Source organism: Sinocyclocheilus grahami, unplaced genomic scaffold, assembly GCF_001515645.1.
Source record: "Sinocyclocheilus grahami isolate Dianchi unplaced genomic scaffold, SAMN03320097.WGS_v1.1 scaffold418.1, whole genome shotgun sequence".
Taxonomy (NCBI): Eukaryota; Metazoa; Chordata; class Actinopteri; order Cypriniformes; family Cyprinidae; genus Sinocyclocheilus; species Sinocyclocheilus grahami.
The window spans coordinates 1,063,314-1,072,346 of record NW_015505597.1 but is presented as its reverse complement, the minus strand read 5'-3'; positions in this window follow the sequence as shown (position 1 = coordinate 1,072,346).

Genomic DNA, 9,033 nt, shown 5'->3' with positions numbered 1-9,033 from the left:
GAGAAGGAAAGAAGGAAAGTCCCTCTCTAAACTCATCGGCCAGGTCCACCTGAGATCCCCACAAGCTCATTCTCTTCTGTAGTGGCGGGGCGGCAGGTCCCGAGCCACGGGAAACCGATGGTTGTCCCTCTCCACTCGAGAAGAGAGACAAACGAGAACGGAGCTTTTTCAGCGAAAAGCTCTCACGTTAGAATCAGTCTCTTTATTGAAGACACAAAACAAGGCAGTCTGTCGTACGATGACACAGAACTGGATGAAACACAACGAAACACAAATCGACCGGGGATGGTCTGGTTCTGAGGACTCCCGTCTTGGAGAGAGAGAGCTCGTATGGGCTGGGCTCACTGGAAGCAGCCACCGGGCACCGAGAACACTAAGACGAGCACAGCACACTAAGCAAGACAAGACATGGTCAGAACTCTGATAGTATCGACATGAAGGGCCAAACAATACCGTATGCATCTCACAGAATAATCCGACAGAGAACAGTGAGCCCAACCACTAGAAATAGAGTGACTAATAGATCAGAGTGGAAACAGGTGTCCCCACAAAGTAGCACACACACTGATTGTGATGACAAACAGGTGGAGATGAGAGCTAGAATGAGCATGGGTGTGCCTGAGTGTGTGTGTGTGCATGATAGAGTATGTATGTGTGTAAGAGAGAGAGAAAGAGAAGCAAACCCAACTCATGACATTTATACATCAGTTTATAACAGACTGGTTTTAAGCAAACTGCTTTACATCATTAAAAGCATAAGATAACATGGCTATCTGTAAAAAAAGGGCATAATGTTTAAAATAATGTTTATAAACCAATTATAATTAATTAACTTGCTTAAACAACTATAAACAAAACGGCATCATGTATGTATGCATAGTTTAATACAAAGGGCCGAAAGCCAATCACACAGAGTACATTTTTCATTTTTAAAAATGAGTTGCAGTGGGATGGGGGGAAAACACACCATAAAGTCTCGAGATATGTTTTTTTTTTTTTTTTCAAAGTTAAACTTGCATTATTTTTACATGGCTTTCTAAACATGCGGCTCTTTTGTGCGAGACACGAGTGCAACGGTGATAGATGTCCTTCTAGAAAATGGGTGAAATATGCATTCTGTGTAAACAGCTTGGTTTCAGTTTTGATGTAAACAAGATCTTCTCCGCATTGATGTTCTCTTTTTCCACAATATTTTTATTGAACAATGTAGCAGCGCCGCATCTAGTGGCTTCAACTGGATAGGCTAACAAAAACATTATAATGCAACGACACTTACATCGTCATCGCATCTCGTGCACCACTGATAAGGCTGCCTCCTTAACGAACACCTAAAATTCAAATGCAACGTTTTTGCATTCGAATGTGGATTTTTATTTGAAATTAGACGAATATTCGAAATTCGAATTTTTTTTGACAGCCCTATACCACAATATGCCTAATTTTATTTACACTGTGCACTATTAAATAGGTTCTGACATCCTTGTGACCCTACATACAGTAGGACAAGCGGTTTGGAAAATGGATGTAGTTGTATAAAGGCACTAACATACTTCAATGAAATTGAAAACGAACTGGTGTGGCAACATTTTGGACTAAATCAGGCCAATACAAAGTTTGTTTCGTGAGTTCCAAAGTTTCCAGAACTTTCCAGAACGTCAAACCACCATTGGTCCAAGGCAATATAGGTAGATGTGCTCTGGGGCTCTGTAAAAACATAAACACACTGAAGATCTGCATTGTAGTAAAAATGTAAGTTGTAATTATTATTTTTTTTAGATTTTTTGCCTTTATTGCGAGAGGACAGTATGGACAGACAGGAAGCAAAGTGGTGGAGTAAGGGGGATGAGATCAGGAAAGGTCCACAAGTCAGGAATTAAACTCAGGTCACCCAAAGTGCAACATGTCAGATTACTTCCCACAAGGCTATCAGCTCCAACAAAAATCGTTTTAATTTAAAGTGACACTGAAACTGTTTTCCATGTTTAATAAACGTGCATTAGCAATATTTTGCTCGCCTCGATGCGCCATCTTGTGGTCTCAGGAGAGAAGCCAAAAGCTTTTTTTCACCCTAACTGAAATTATGCCGTTTAAATTCGAATATAATTCGAATTTTGATCATATTCAAGTACAAAATTTGAATTGAGTTTTTCAGCCATTTTGACAGCCCTATTGTGGTAGATGCCAATTTCGTGACCCATAAGACAAACACATGATAATATCTAGAGACTGCCAAGGCTTTGGCAGATTCTTCCGACGTGAATTGAGAACATCCAAGAGTGGCGCATTAGTGGCACAGGATAAAAGTCACTATACAGTGACTTATAAGACAGCCCTGGATTGGTCATACACTCTGGAATGCAAGACTGACAGGCACCATTGCAATGTGGCTATAATCACATTTAGTCTAATGATGTAGTTCTCATTGCTTCCTATTGACAACACGGAGTGGGGACAATCTCTTTGCACAATCACATTTGCAAAACCCCACTACTGTATAAAACGTGCTCTCGCTCTCAGTACGCTGGCAGAAAGCTTGGGGTGCAAAATTTCTGCATCTGGATCCACAGTCCATTTGCAAATTATTGGATCTTAATTAACTCTAAGTGTTCTCCAAAAATGCTTCCAGAACAGGGAGAGACTCCTTGTAAACTTGCCATAAAGAAACCCATTTCATTTCCAAATGCTTCTGCTGACCTAGCAAAGAGCGACAAGGGGAAAAACGAGGAAAGGCAGAAGGAGAGAGAGATAGGAGGAGAGAGAGAGACAGAAACCTCTTTCCATGCCCGTGCAGTTTTCCAACTCTTCATCATAATCCATGATAAATCCTGCTGGTGGTATTGTACTCATCATTCGGTTCTCTCGGCTTCTGCTGCCTGCAACCCCCCACCTCCACCATCACCCGCACCCACCCACCACGACAAACCTTCAATCAAACTCTCTTCTCATCTGCGGCCCCAGAATGCCTCCTTAATGTTGCTATTTCAGAACGAAATCCACCCTTTAGCCTGTCTCTCCCTCCGGGGGGAAGCTCATTGTAAAACAAACCGTCTGTCTGTCACAGACCCTGTGTAGGTGTAAACGCACTCACACTGCCTCGTCTGCATACATGAATATTTAAATACGGAAATTAGCCCGTTACCTCGGAATGCGGAGAGACGTAAAGATCCGATCCTCTTAGAAAAGAGAGATCAAATAAGGTTTCTCTCAGATAGGTTGTGGGATTAAACTGACAAATTGCCATAAAGAAACCCATTTCATTTCCAAATGCTTCTGCTGACCTAGCAAAGAGCGACAAGGGGAAAAACGAGGAAAGGCAGAAGGAGAGAGCGATAGGGGGAGAGAGAGACAGAAACCTCTTTCCATGCCCGTGCAGTTTTCCAACTCTTCATCATAATCCATGATAAATCCTGCTGGTGGTATTGTACTCATCATTTGGTTCTCTCGGCCTCTGCTGCCTGCAACCCCCCCACCTCCACCATCACCCGCACTCACCCACCACCACAAACCTTCAATCAAACTCTCTTCTCATCTGCGGCCCCAGAATGCCTCCTTAATGTTGCTATTTCAGAACGAAATCCACCCTTTAGCCTGTCTCTCCCTCCGGGGGGAAGCTCATTGTAAAACAAACCGTCTGTCTGTCACAGACCCTGTGTAGGTGTAAACGCACTCACACTGCCTCGTCTGCATACATGAATATTTAAATACGGAAATTAGCCCGTTACCTCGGAATGCGGAGAGACGTAAAGATCCGATCCTCTTAGAAAAGAGAGATCAAATAAGGTTTCTCTCAGATAGGTTGTGGGATTAAACTGACAAATTTGAAATGTCCGCTGAGGACATTTCCTCATGTTCGGGTAATTGCAGTAAAAGAGAAAGCGACCCTGCTGTCATTAGCATTAAAAATTATTGTTAGTCAGCAATGATTATTGCGTCCTCAAAAATCTGAAAATAGACATTAGAGGATACTATAATAGAGAAATCCATTCATGATCCTCCTGACAGATGTGTGCTGTGAAGAAGATTGAGGACTTGGGAGTAGAACAGCACACCAAAAAAGGCCACAATTCCAGAAGCTTTGACAGAAATTTTTAACCTATAGGTTCAAAGGAAATATGTGCCTATACCTACATTTTGTAAAATTCCAAAAACATACATAGCCTACATAATGTTCAATTCACTGCAGTTTCCAGCTGAAATCACCACTAGAGTAGGGTGGCCATATGTACCGTTCATACGGGACACGTCTTGGCCAGGATTTTTATATTGCCTAAAACATCCAAAGTAGTTTGACCAATAACATGCAGGTATTGTATATAATCGACTAATCATGGCGCGTGAGAAGGTGAGATCAACAGAGAACGATCAAAGCGATGCAAATACGCGCATGTGTTTGTTCGTTCGTTCGATCGCACCGATCATTGAATGACACCAAAGTATCGCAAGAGCGATTCGAATGCATAAGGAGCCGTCTGCTCTGCTCTATATAGCTCTCGTGAATGTCATACAACGATCGATCTGCACAGTGCAAACAGCCAAAACCTGGATATTTTAGGCAAAATAGAAATCCTGGCAAGAATGCGTCCCGTAAAAATGGCCCGTATGGTCACAACAGTAAAACGTCCACAACTTCTATTCTTTTTCACACAAATTATGATTACAGAGACATTTACCAAATAATTATTTTGAAACGGTTCCTTACACAATACTATGTCATGACCTTAAAAGGATTTTACCATAGCACATGATTTTTAAACAAACACATTTTGACATTTACAGTACATAAACAGCTTTACATGTCTGGCTTTTCTGAAATAGTAAACAGAGATGCCAAGTCTGCTTATTATAAGTGACTTTGGGCTTGTTTTCTCAAGAAGCCGTTTATAGATTTGGGCAGTTGCAGGCTGCTTATTTCCAAAACACAGTTGTGTATTTGGGCTTTTTAGTGGTTGGCACCCATAGGACCCATGGCACCCATTTTTCATTATTTAGTGTGTTATGATGTTTCTCTGTCTGTCAATGCCATATCAATCAACGCTCTGTTTTGCAGATGCAAGTAAGTGCTCTCCCCTTTTCCACTCAAATGGTGCTGTTATTTGTGGCAGAGCTGCATGTTTAAATATCATGTTACTGAACCAACAAACAGACTGATTTCTGAAGCAATTTGATTCATTACAAGCTGCTTTTATTACAACTGTGAGAAATTTCTTAAATAATACAATTCGTAGTCATCAATGCATGAATAATATATTAATAGATAATATAATATTTCGATAGCCAGGGAAAATAATTATTTAGACAGCCAAGGAAAGTGGCTGGAGTTCACATTTCTAATTTATTTGTATTTCTTATGTAAAAGTAGCGAGTGCAATAAAATAACCACTTTAAAAACAGTGCATTTATGCCGTGATGAGATGGTCCTTGAATAATGTGTCGGTTTATAGCGAGGATTTCTTGAATGAGACTATAATGGTTCAAGGAATAAACATGATCAGTGTTTGCAGACTGCTTATTTGTCTAGAAAAATTTGGCAACTGATAGTAAACTTATTGATAACTCACCTGGTACAGCATTCCACTCCTGTGAAACATGAGTCGCGATAAAAGAACTAAAAAATTTGTAGAAGCAAGCTAAAATTCATGGTTGCTTTAGCAATTGCATTTGCTTTATGTTTTTGCGTTTGCATTCTTATGTTTGCTTTTGTTTGGTTGTACATAATATTAAGTTCACTAAAATAAATAGTGAGTTAATTTGTGTGGGAGTTTCATTATAAGTCACCGTTGTGGTATTTAGTGTTCCCTTAATTGAAAACTTAGGCTTTATTTACTTTTCATTTTCTTTCATAGGCAGCGTTACAGGCCGCAATTGGTTGCACAGCCCTATATGGAGAAACAGACTAAGCAATATGACTGGCTCTTAAGTCTATACTCATAACTTACAACCTACACTAAACAAAGTGAACCACCAATGGAGTCATTATGTTAAGGTAAATTTGGCAACACAAAGGTTTCAAAAGTTTCATGATTGTGTACCATTAACTAAGGAAGAATCGAATCTGTCTTTCATGGAGAATGCAAACTCAAAATGCATTTCAACAAACTGAAGTTGGTTGGAATTATTTACAAAATTACATGTTCTTAAATATTATTTTACTCTATATTTATGTGTGCTGTGCGTTTTTATGCATGTCATGTAAGCTTTGCAACATCCTAAAGCCAAACTGTCAGGCTCAACATTGAGTCGATTTAGAGACAAAACAAGGATATAGAAGCAGTAGGAATGGAAGCTTCAATTACAAGAGCTATTCGCCTTTTTTTTAATAGAGATGTAAACTTACACCCTACACACATGTACATTAACTGAGCCAGTTAAAAATAAAAAGGTTTAAAAGCTAAATTTACTGTAAAACTGTTGTCATATTTTGTTGATTTGAAATGTTACTGAAACCACCTTACTTATTCATGCTAGTGTTCACACTTAAAACCTTAGCACCAGCAGAGTTCTGTGGACATCTGTAAATATACAGAAGATAACAGCCAATCTGTAAATATACAGGAGATATATGATTCTACAGCATAGTATTGTTACTGTATTCACAGCCATTTCCTACTCCTGTTCAGTGTGAAGTGACAGTACAGTTGTCATTTAATTGTGATAAAATATTATAAAATAATATAATAAATATTCATATTAAATAGAACTACTACAGTTAAAAATAATAATATTGGAAAACTTTACTGCATGGGCCTATAATATAAATTCACTTTAAAACTTCTACCTCCTCCAGATAGAGTTTTGTAATGACTTTCTTTATTGTTTTTGAAGCACTTCAAGTTTTCTTCAGTCTTATTCACTGTTAATGTGTCACAGGAAGTCAAGACTATTAGAATATGTTTCTGTGTGACAGTGTGTGTGTGTGTGTGTGAGGTTTTTTAATGCGTGTGAAGACGATACTTGTGAGCTGGCTCAATCATAAAGCCATTACTGCAGTCTTATACTCACTCTCCCTATCACTCACAGATTTTTGTAGAAATCAGATTTCCTCTGATGTCATTAGCGTGTAATAGACAGTGTGCCTCTAACCCCCAGCATGCCCTGAAGGGTTGTGTAAATGGACATTTTACCACCTCTATAATCTACTGAGGGCTAGAAAATGGGAGAATCGTAAGCCTGGAGCACATGGTGTTCTGGAGGGCATTACTGTACAGCAGGTATTTATCAAGCATTTAACGCAAAAGACAGTAGTGATATTGATAGTAACAGATATAGTTACAAAATAATAGCAGCAAAAGTATCCAGAACAAAAAAGGAAACTGGACATAAAATATGAACACAAACAAAACCTGATGCTCTTAATGGTTTCAATTTTTAAGCATGCTGTTGAAAATATGCAGCAATGTTTAATTTAGTTAGCAGTGCTTTGAGTTTTCTTTAAATAATATTTTACTTTAGATTGAAAAATGTGAAATCATTTAATCAAAACATCAGGCCTTTCTGTCCTTAACAACTAAATTAAACCCAAGTATACAATATAATGTAAATTTTAATTTAATTGAATAGCAAATTAAATTGAAGTATTGTCAGACTCTGTTCCGTGTCTGTGTGTGTTTTTCCCCCCACGTGCACCAGGCTATGTTTTTGTCCTTATTTGGTCCTTCCAGTTCCTGTCCCCATTTAGTTCTATTAGTTCCAGGCAAATGTGTGAGCAGAGCAAAGTGGGAGCGGAGCGGCATGATTTTGCCTGGAGCTAGGAGCGGATTTTTGTGAAAGTCGGAGCGTTGAGGTTTTCACTCGCTCCGAGAATGCTCTGCTACCGCTCCGTCACGAGCAAAAAATTATGCCAACTCACGCATTAAACATTAGTTAGCCTGACAGATATGTGGATCACATATGAAGGTTAAAATGGCGATGGACGAGTGCGGGAGGTTAAAGCATGTTGTAAGTTGTACAGTTTGTTAATCTCCGCTCGAAACTAATGTGCTGCTACATTGCTGCACAAGGACAGAACACACAAGCTCACACATAACGTACAGACCACGTGCATACATTCAGGAATGAAGAAAATTTGGTCAACGCTGTCCTGTGATTTATCAACTTAAAAACTGAAAAGTTACAGCATATTCTTTCTGTTTCTGAAGTAACGACCCTCAGCTTCGCCATAATAGAAACGTTGCACAGACAAGTAAGCTAAGCGAGTTAAGCAGTCACTTAAAATGGACTTGGGCTAATTGTAGTGCTCCAATAAACCATGTTAAAACTATTCTTCTAGTATTATGCATTTATTTTTCATTTAATATCATTTCTGAACAGAACTTTGATTTTTCAAGCATAGTGAAATAATTTAGCCGTGGAGCAGTGTTTCTGATCAGTGGAGCGAGGAGTGGAGTGGGAGCGGGAAATTGTTGCCGCTCCACTTCGCTCACATACTCTGGTTCCAGGTGTTCCTTGTTATTAGTTATCCTCCTCACCTGTCTGCCCCTCGTTATCTGCCCTATTTAGTCCTAGCCCGTTCTGTTCTCCTTCGTCCGGAATTGTATATGTCTACCCTTGCTACGTGTGTTTTCCTTGTTCCCTGGATGTTATTAAAATCTATGTGTTTGAATTCCACTCCTCGCTCCTTCGTCTCCGTGCTCCTCACACCGTGACAAGTATATTATATACAGTACATACTGTGTATTTATATTTATACAACAGTTTGTTCTGGTTCTCAAATCTGATTGGTTGAGAACCGTGAGATATTGTACTGGTATCGCTACAGGAATGCCCTTTCACAATTTTGTATAACTCCGCTTGTTCTAGCCGGGTCTATGTTTTTTTTTTATTATTCACTGAGCTAATCGTAGAGTACATTAGCTAATATAAGAAGAAACTTCTAGCTTCGCGGTCTCTCTCTCTCTCATTCGGATGCACGACTTGCCGCATTGTTTCTCTCTTATAACCTCATTATTTCTCACTAATAACCTAACTGAAGCAGCACATGCCCTTGATACCAATTCTAAAAGTGACGTATGTTTAACTGTCAACTTGAGCTTTGAA